At 41.2% G+C, this 8,984-nt stretch overlaps 2 long non-coding RNA genes across 2 annotated transcripts; both read left to right on the top strand.

Annotated features, from left to right (window-relative positions):
* Positions 1–1,221: 1,221 nt before the first annotated feature.
* LOC134326936 (uncharacterized) lies at positions 1,222–2,536 on the top strand. Its single transcript, XR_010014648.1, has 2 exons — positions 1,222–1,455; positions 2,352–2,536. It is a non-coding gene; the product is annotated as an uncharacterized LOC134326936 (long non-coding RNA).
* Positions 2,537–5,651: 3,115 nt separating this feature from the next.
* On the top strand, positions 5,652–8,717 carry LOC134326935 (uncharacterized). The gene is made up of 2 exons (XR_010014647.1): positions 5,652–5,808; positions 8,181–8,717. It is a non-coding gene; the product is annotated as an uncharacterized LOC134326935 (long non-coding RNA).
* Positions 8,718–8,984: the final 267 nt, after the last annotated feature.

The following is an 8,984-nucleotide window of genomic DNA, read 5'->3' as shown; positions in this document are numbered from 1 at the left end:
ATAGTGTTATAAATGTATTTGATTATTTATAATGTTATAAATGTATTTGATTATTTATAATGTTATAAATGTATTTGATTATTTATAATGTTATAAATGTATTTGATTATTTATAATGTTATAAATGTATTTGATTATTTATAATGTTATAAATGTATTTGATTATTTATAACATTATAAATGTATTTGATTATTTATAATGTTATAAATGTATTTGATTATTTATAATGTTATAAATGTATATTATTATTTATAATGTTATAAATGTATTTGATTATTTATAATGTTATAAATGTATTTGATTATTTATAATGTTATACATGTATTCGATTATTTATAATGTTATAAATGTATTCGATTATTTATAATGTTAATTATTTATAATGTTATAAATGTATTTGATTATTTATAATGTTATAAATGTATTTGATTATTTATAATGTTATAAATGTATTTGATTATTTATAATGTTATAAATGTATTTGATTATTTATAATGTTATAAATGTATTTGATTATTTATAATGTTATAAATGTATATTATTATTTTTAATGTTATAAATGTATTTGATTATTTATAACATTATAAATGTATTTGATTATTTATAATGTCATAAATGTATTTGATTATTTATGTTATAAATGTATATTATTATTTATAATGTTATAAATGTATTTGATTATTTATAATGTTATAAATGTATTTGATTATTTATAATGGTATTAATGTATTTGATTATTTATAATGGTATTAATGTATTTGATTATTTATAATGTTATAAATGTATTTGATTATTTATAATGTTATAAATGTATTTGATTTTATAATGTTATTAATGTATTTGATTATTCATAATGTTATAAATGTATTTTATTATTTATAATGTTATAAATGTATTTTATTATTTATAACGTTATAAATGTATATTATTATGTATGTTATAAATGTATTTTATTATTGATAATGTTATAAATGTATTTTATTATTGATAATGTTATAAATGTATATTATTATTTATGTTATAAATGTTTTTTATTTTTGATAATGTTATAAATGTATTTGATTATTTATAATGTTATAAATGTATTTGATTATTTTCTGCTTCAGAACTGAACAAGGATTTCTGCTGCTCCTCGTGTCCACATTCCTCTACAACCCAAAATCAGCTCCACAATCACATCAAGAGCTGCAACCATGATAAATATGAGACTCTGGTGAAGATTAAGACTGAACATGAGGATCTGACGCCCACCAGAAGCTCCAGTAATCAGCAAACGTCCTCTGGTACTTTCAGCATTAACACCCCTCTCAGTCCCACACAGGAAGAAGGAAACGTCTGCTCACAGTGTGGGAAGAGCTTCAGGTTCCAGTGTCATCTCAAAATACACCAGCGCATTCACACTGGAGAGAAACCATATCAGTGTGCACAGTGTGGAAAGAGTTTTAATACAAAGAGTGAGTTTAAAATACACCAGCGCATTCACACAGGAGAGAAACCGTATCAGTGCTCACAGTGTGGAAAGAGTTTTAATACAAAGAGTAAGCTTAAAATACACCAGCGCATTCACAGTGGAGAGAAACCGTATCAGTGCTCACAGTGTGGAAAGAGTTTTAATATACAGAGTAATCTCAAAAAACACCAGCGCTTTCACACTGGAGAGAGACCATATCAGTGCTCACAGTGTGGGACGAGTTTTAATACACAGAGTTATCTCAAAACACACCAGCGCATTCACAGAGGAGAGAAACCGTATCAGTGTTCACAGTGTGAAAAAAGTTTTAATCAACAGAGTTATCTCAAAATACACCAGCGCATTCACACTGGAGAGAAACCGTATCAGTGTTCACAGTGTGGAAAAAGTTTTAATCAACAGATACATCTCAAAAAACACCAGCGCATTCACACTGGAGAGAAACCGTATCTGTGCTCACAGTGTGGGAAGAGTTTTAATACACAGAGTTATCTCAACACACACCAGCACATTCACACTGGAGTGAAACCGTATCAGTGCTCACAGTGTGGGAACAGTTTTCTTACACAGAGTAATCTCAAAACACACCAGCGCATTCACATTTTACAGAAATGATGCTCACAGTGTTGGAGCTGCTTTGCTCATTTCTCAGCACTTAGACACAAGTGTGACTCATCAGATTGTACCAAACAAGCTAAAATATAAAATATAGTGAGTGAGTGAGTGTTGGGGAGAAATGGTTAGCAATGAATGAATTATACTGTGTAATTAATAGGTAATTAATTACACAGTAAACATTAATAAGTAAATAGTAATAATAACAGTATAAATCTTTTGGTTAAACTATTACTGGGAAATAATGTGATTATCTGTGGACAGGTGTCTTTTATACAGATAACGAGGTCAAACAGGTGCCATTAATACAGGTAATGAGTGGAGGACAGAAGAGCTTCTTAAAGAAGAAGTTACAGGCCTGTGAGAGCCAGAAATCTTGCTTGTTTGTGGGTGACCAAATACTTATTTTCCACCATAATTTACAAATAAATTCTTTAAAAATCCGACAATGTGATTTCCTGGATTTTTTTTTCTTATTTTGTCTCTCATAGTTGAAATGTACCTATGATGAAAATTACAGACCTCTCTCATCTTTCTAAGTAGGAGAACTTGCACAATCAGTGGCTGACTTAATACTTTTTGGCCCCACTGTAACTGAGGCAGCCCAGAGCTTAACTTAAACTATACACTCTAAAAATGCTGGGCTGAAAACAACCCAACCTGGGTAATTTGGCAACCCAGCGCTGGGGAAATATTGGACAGAACACATGATGGGTTATTTTAACTTGTTGGGTTGTGTTGTCTTCCAGACGGTAGAAGAGAGAAAAGATCATGTCCAGAGTGAGTCACTTCTTTCAGAATCCCTCTGGCTCTGTTTAGACAGCGAGTTCTGAAGGTGTCCTCCAGTGTGGGCAGGGAGCGTCCAATAATATTTTGGGCAGTGTGTATAAACCTTTCCTTTCTGCTACTGTGCAGTTGGCATACAATGCATTAATGCAGTAGGTCAGTATGCTCCCCACGGAGCAGCGGTAGAATGTCACCAAAAGCTCCGTGTTCAGGTTAGTTTTCCTAACTAGGGTGTGTTCTCATAAAATATAGCCACTGTTGAGCTTTCTTGACCAGAGTAGTGGTGCTTGTGGTCCAGGTAAGGTCCTCTGTGATGTAGGTTTCCCGAAACTTAAAGCTGGAGACTCTTTCCACTTCCTCTCCTTTGATGTTTAAGGGAGTGAGGTTCTCATTGGACATGTTGAAGATTTGGGCTGGTGGGCACAGTCTCTGAGTTCTTTTCCTGGGATCCTATCAGAAATATAAACAAATGCATTGTTTTGATGTCAAGATGTTTTAAGTAGGCAGCCGTAGCCTAGTGGTTAAGGTACTGGACTAGTAATCAGAGGGTTGCCGGTTCAAGCCTCACCTCTGCCAGGTTGCAACTGTTGGGCCCTTGAGCAAGACTCTTAACCCTCAATTGCTCAAACTGTATACTGTAACTGTACTGTAAGTTGCTTTGGATAAAGGCGTCTGCTAAATGCAGAAAATGTAAAGTAAAAAAAGATGATTTAGGGTTTTTTTTCTGCTCTTAAACATAGTAGAGTGCCACTTAAGAACACACCAGGTATATTGTCAAAGGGACTATAACACATAAAACATAAACACATAAAAGCACTTACCAGTCTAGAGGTTTATGTCAAAGTGTTTGAACTGAGATTCGTTGGCAAGTGGAGCAGTGAAATCCTTAATTTGTTTTGGATCATTTTTTCCAAGAGCATTTGTGATGGACCTGAGTTGTAGCAGCATCTCTAATACAGTCAAAATTTCTCTCTAAATTACTGTTAGTAAAATATAATTTACAATATTCAGTTTCTAAATACACACACACACACACACCTTATACACACACATAATACACACACACGTGTTATACACACACACATCAGTACACATTACACACACACCATACACACACCTTATACACACATGTAATACACACATCAGTACACAATCACACATCATACACATGTATGAGGTGTCAATACCAGGGTGTGTCATGGTATGGGGGCGTGTCAGTACCAGGGTGTGTCATGGTATGGGGGTGTGTCAGTACCAGTACCAGGGTGTGTCAGTACCAGGGTGTGTCATGGTATGGGGGTGTGTCATGGTATGGGGGTGTGTCAGTTCCAGGGTGTGTCATGGTATGGGGGGGTGTCAGTACCAGGGAGTGTCATGGTATGGGGTGTGTCAGTACCAGGGTGTGTCATGGTATGGGGGTGTGTCATGGTATGGGGGTGTGTCAGTACCAGTACCAGGGTGTTTCATGGTATGGGGGTGTGTCAGTACCAGGGTGTGTCAGTACCAGGGTGTGTCATGGTATGGGGGTGTGTCAGTACCAGGGTGTGTCATGGTATGGGGGTGTGTCAGTACCAGTACCAGGGTGTGTCATGGTATGGGGGGGTGTCAGTACCAGGGTGTGTCATGGTATGGGGGTGTGTCAGTACCAGTACCAGGGTGTGTCATGGTATGGGGGTGTGTCAGTACCAGGGTCTGTCATGGTATGGGGGTGTGTCAGTACCAGTACCAGGGTGTGTCATGGTATGGGGGTGTGTCAGTACCAGGGTGTGTCAGTACCAGGGTGTGTCAGTACCAGGGTGTGTCATGGTATGGGGGTGTTTCAGTACCAGGGTGTGTCATGGTATGGGGGTGTGTCAGTACCAGTACCAGGGTGTGTCATGGTATGGGGGTGTGTCAGTACCAGGGTGTGTCAGTACCAGGGTGTGTCATGGTATGGGGGTGTGTCAGTACCAGGGTGTGTAATGGTATGGGGGTGTGTCAGTACCAGTACCAGGGTGTGTCATGGTATGGGGGGGTGTCAGTACCAGGGAGTGTCATGGTATGGGGGTGTGTCAGTACCAGGGTGTGTCATGGTATGGGGGTGTGTCAGTACCAGTACCAGGGTGTGTCATGGTATGGGGGTGTGTCAGTACCAGTACCAGGGTGTGTCATGGTATGGGGGGGTGTCAGTACCAGGGTGTGTCATGGTATGGGGGTGTGTCAGTACCAGTACCAGGGTGTGTCATGGTATGGGGGTGTGTCAGTACCAGTACCAGGGTGTGTCATGGTATGGGGGGGTGTCAGTACCAGGGTGTGTCATGGTATGGGGGTGTGTCAGTACCAGGGTGTGTCAGTACCAGTACCAGGGGGTGTCATGGTATGGGGGTGTGTCAGTACCAGGGTCTGTCATGGTATGGGGGTGTGTCAGTACCAGTACCAGGGTCTGTCATGGTATGGGGGTGTGTCAGTACCAGGGTGTGTCATGGTATGGGGGTGTGTCAGTACCAGGGTGTGTCACACACACACACACACACTTATACCTAGTGTACCCTGTTACCCCAGGACATGGGGAGAACATGCAAACTCCACCCGGGAATCGAACCCAGGACCCTCCGAAAGCCGTCCCACAGTGGAAATCAAGTCAGTATATGTGCAGTCACATGAATCCAGTCATGCCCATATATGGTAAAGGTAAATTCACTCTGCTGCCTCGGAACGCTGTGACATCACAATGTGGACCTGTGCTCTTCAGGAGCAGCATTTAGATTTTCTCCTCATTTACGATGGCTGCTTCTCTGAGACAGAGGTTTCTGCGTGTGCTGTATCGCGGGGCGCCTCCCCGGGCGTCCTCCGGGGGCGACCCGGGTCACGGGGGAGGTGCGGCGGCAGAGGAAGCGCTCCTGATGGAGGGGTTTCTGTTTAAGAGGACCAGGAGTGTGTTTAAAACCTGGAACAGGTCTGTACACTGATGCTTAGTGTATATATTAGGAATTATATATATATATATATATATATATATATATATACAGCATATATATATACTGTATATACACTCAATATTATATATATACACTCAATATTATATATATACACTCAATATTATATTTATACACTCAATATTATATATATACAGTGTATCACAAAAGTGAGTACACCCCTCACATTTCTGCAGATATTTAAGTATATCTTTTCATGGGACAACACTGACAAAATGACACTTTGACACAATGAAAAGTAGTCTGTGTGCAGCTTATATAACAGTGTAAATTTATTCTTCCCTCAAAATAACTCAATATACAGCCATTAATGTCTAAACCACCGGCAACAAAAGTGAGTACACCCCTTAGTGAAAGTTCCTGAAGTGTCAATATTTTGTGTGGCCACCATTATTTCCCAGAACTGCCTTAACTCTCCTGGGCATGGAGTTTACCAGAGCTTCACAGGTTGCCACTGGAATGCTTTTCCACTCCTCCATGACGACATCACGGAGCTGGCGGATATTCGAGACTTTGCGCTCCTCCACCTTCCGCTTGAGGATGCCCCAAAGATGTTCTATTGGGTTTAGGTCTGGAGACATGCTTGGCCAGTCCATCACCTTTACCCTCAGCTTCTTCAATAAAGCATTGGTCGTCTTAGAGGCGTGTTTGGGGTCATTATCATGCTGGAACACTGCCCTGCGACCCAGTTTCCGGAGGGAGGGGATCATGCTCTGCTTCAGTATTTCACAGTACATATTGGAGTTCATGTGTCCCTCAATGAAATGTAACTCCCCAACACCTGCTGCACTCATGCAGCCCCAGACCATGGCATTCCCACCACCATGCTTGACTGTAGGCATGACACACTTATCTTTGTACTCCTCACCTGATTGCCGCCACACATGCTTGAGACCATCTGAACCAAACAAATTAATCTTGGTCTCATCAGACCATAGGACATGGTTCCAGTAATCCATGTCCTTTGTTGACATGTCTTCAGCAAACTGTTTGCGGGCTTTCTTGTGTAGAGACTTCAGAAGAGGCTTCCTTCTGGGGTGACAGCCATGCAGACCAATTTGATGTAGTGTGCGGCGTATGGTCTGAGCACTGACAGGCTGACCCCCCACCTTTTCAATCTCTGCAGCAATGCTGACAGCACTCCTGCGCCTATCTTTCAAAGACAGCAGTTGGATGTGACGCTGAGCACGTGCACTCAGCTTCTTTGGACGACCAACGCGAGGTCTGTTCTGAGTGGACCCTGCTCTTTTAAAACGCTGGATGATCTTGGCCACTGTGCTGCAGCTCAGTTTCAGGGTGTTGGCAATCTTCTTGTAGCCTTGGCCATCTTCATGTAGCGCAACAATTCGTCTTTTAAGATCCTCAGAGAGTTCTTTGCCATGAGGTGCCATGTTGGAACTTTCAGTGACCAGTATGAGAGAGTGTGAGAGCTGTACTACTAAATTGAACACACCTGCTCCCTATGCACACCTGAGACCTAGTAACACTAATGAGTCACATGACATTTTGGAGAGAAAATGACAAGCAGTGCTCAATTTGGACATTTAGGGGTGTAGTCTCTTAGGGGTGTACTCACTTTTGTTGCCGGTGGTTTAGACATTAATGGCTGTATATTAAGTTATTTTGAGGGAAGAATAAATTTACACTGTTATGTAAGCTGCACACATACTGCTTTTCATTGTGTCAAAGTGTCATTTTGTCAGTGTTGTCCCATGAAAAGATATACTTAAATATCTGCAGAAATGTGAGGGGTGTACTCACTTTTGTGATACACTGTATGCTGACCAGGCATAACATTATGACCACTGACAGGTGAAGTGACTCTATCAAGGAGCGAATTGTGATGGATAGATGACTGGATCAGAGCATCTCCAAATCTGCAGCTCTTGTGGGGTGGTCCAGGGAGGGTAGAGTGGTAAACCAGTGACAGGCATGTGTGGTCCGATTCAACAGACAAGCTCCTGTAGCTCAAAGGTAGCAGCAGACCAGTCATGATGCCCATGGTGACCCCTGTCCACGTCACTTACCTGGGGGAACACATGGCATCAGGATGCACTATGGGAAGAAGTTCTGCCAACATTCTGTTGGGAAACTTTGGGTTGGGTCACTCTGACACGTAGCTACTACCTAAGCGTTTGAGGACCACGTCCACCCTTCCATGGATTCCCCAGATCTCGATTCAACCGAGCATCCGTGGGATGTGCTGGAAAAATGAGTCTGATCAATGGAGGCCACGTTATTAGGAAAGTGGTCATAATGTTATGCCTCATCGCTGTATCTTCTTCAGATCTAAACACCGTATAATTTAAATCTGCATTGTCGCACTCACCAGCCTGCCGCCATCTGATTGAACAATGCCTCAAGAAGAAGCCCAGCAAGCGTCTCACCCTCGGGCAGATCCTCCTGCACGGGTGGTTTGATGAGTAAGCCGAAGACTAGGTTCAGATGATGTAGATCTTTAACCGTAGAGGTTTCTGAAGGCTTCTGCTAACGGTAAAAATGATCAAACCTTTTAAGATTTGAGCTTTTTTCCAGGAATAAGAAGGTTCGAGAGCTCTGGCAGGTCTTTCTGGGTGAGTAGGAGATGATGAAGGTTTGATATCTATGCAAGGTTTAAGTCTCTATTCACAGGGCCTCACAGAACCTTACCGGACCTCCAGGACGTCACGATAGCTTAATGGTAGAACTCTATAAACTAACATCTCCAACCTTTCAGGGCTGGATCGTGTCTAACTGCATTTCTTGCTTGTTTTCTCGACGCAGGTCAACGAGCATCTTGATCCGGAAGACGAGGAGATTATTCTTACAGTTACCAGCAGCTTCTTTGTTTATTAAATAAATAAATTGTTCAATAAAGACGTGAACTGTACCGTCGTCTGTGTGTCTGTGTGTTATTAGCACGCTTTTAGGCGTCTGTTTGCACACACTTTGATAGGACACCCAAAAGACGGGTATGATACCGCTTGAGATGCGTCTCCAATTTAATTGGAGGCCACCTGTGGTCAATTGGATTGATTGGACACGATTGGGGATCGCAGACACCTGCTTATATGAGGTCCCACAGTCCACAGTGGCCATGGGGTCAAAGGAATCGTCTACAGACCTCGGAAGCATAGATCTGGGCAAGGGTACGGAC

The sequence above is a fragment of the Trichomycterus rosablanca genome, chromosome 14 (genome assembly GCF_030014385.1).
Source record: "Trichomycterus rosablanca isolate fTriRos1 chromosome 14, fTriRos1.hap1, whole genome shotgun sequence".
In the NCBI taxonomy this organism is placed as follows: Eukaryota; Metazoa; Chordata; class Actinopteri; order Siluriformes; family Trichomycteridae; genus Trichomycterus; species Trichomycterus rosablanca.
This window is presented reverse-complemented; position numbering and strand designations above follow the sequence as displayed.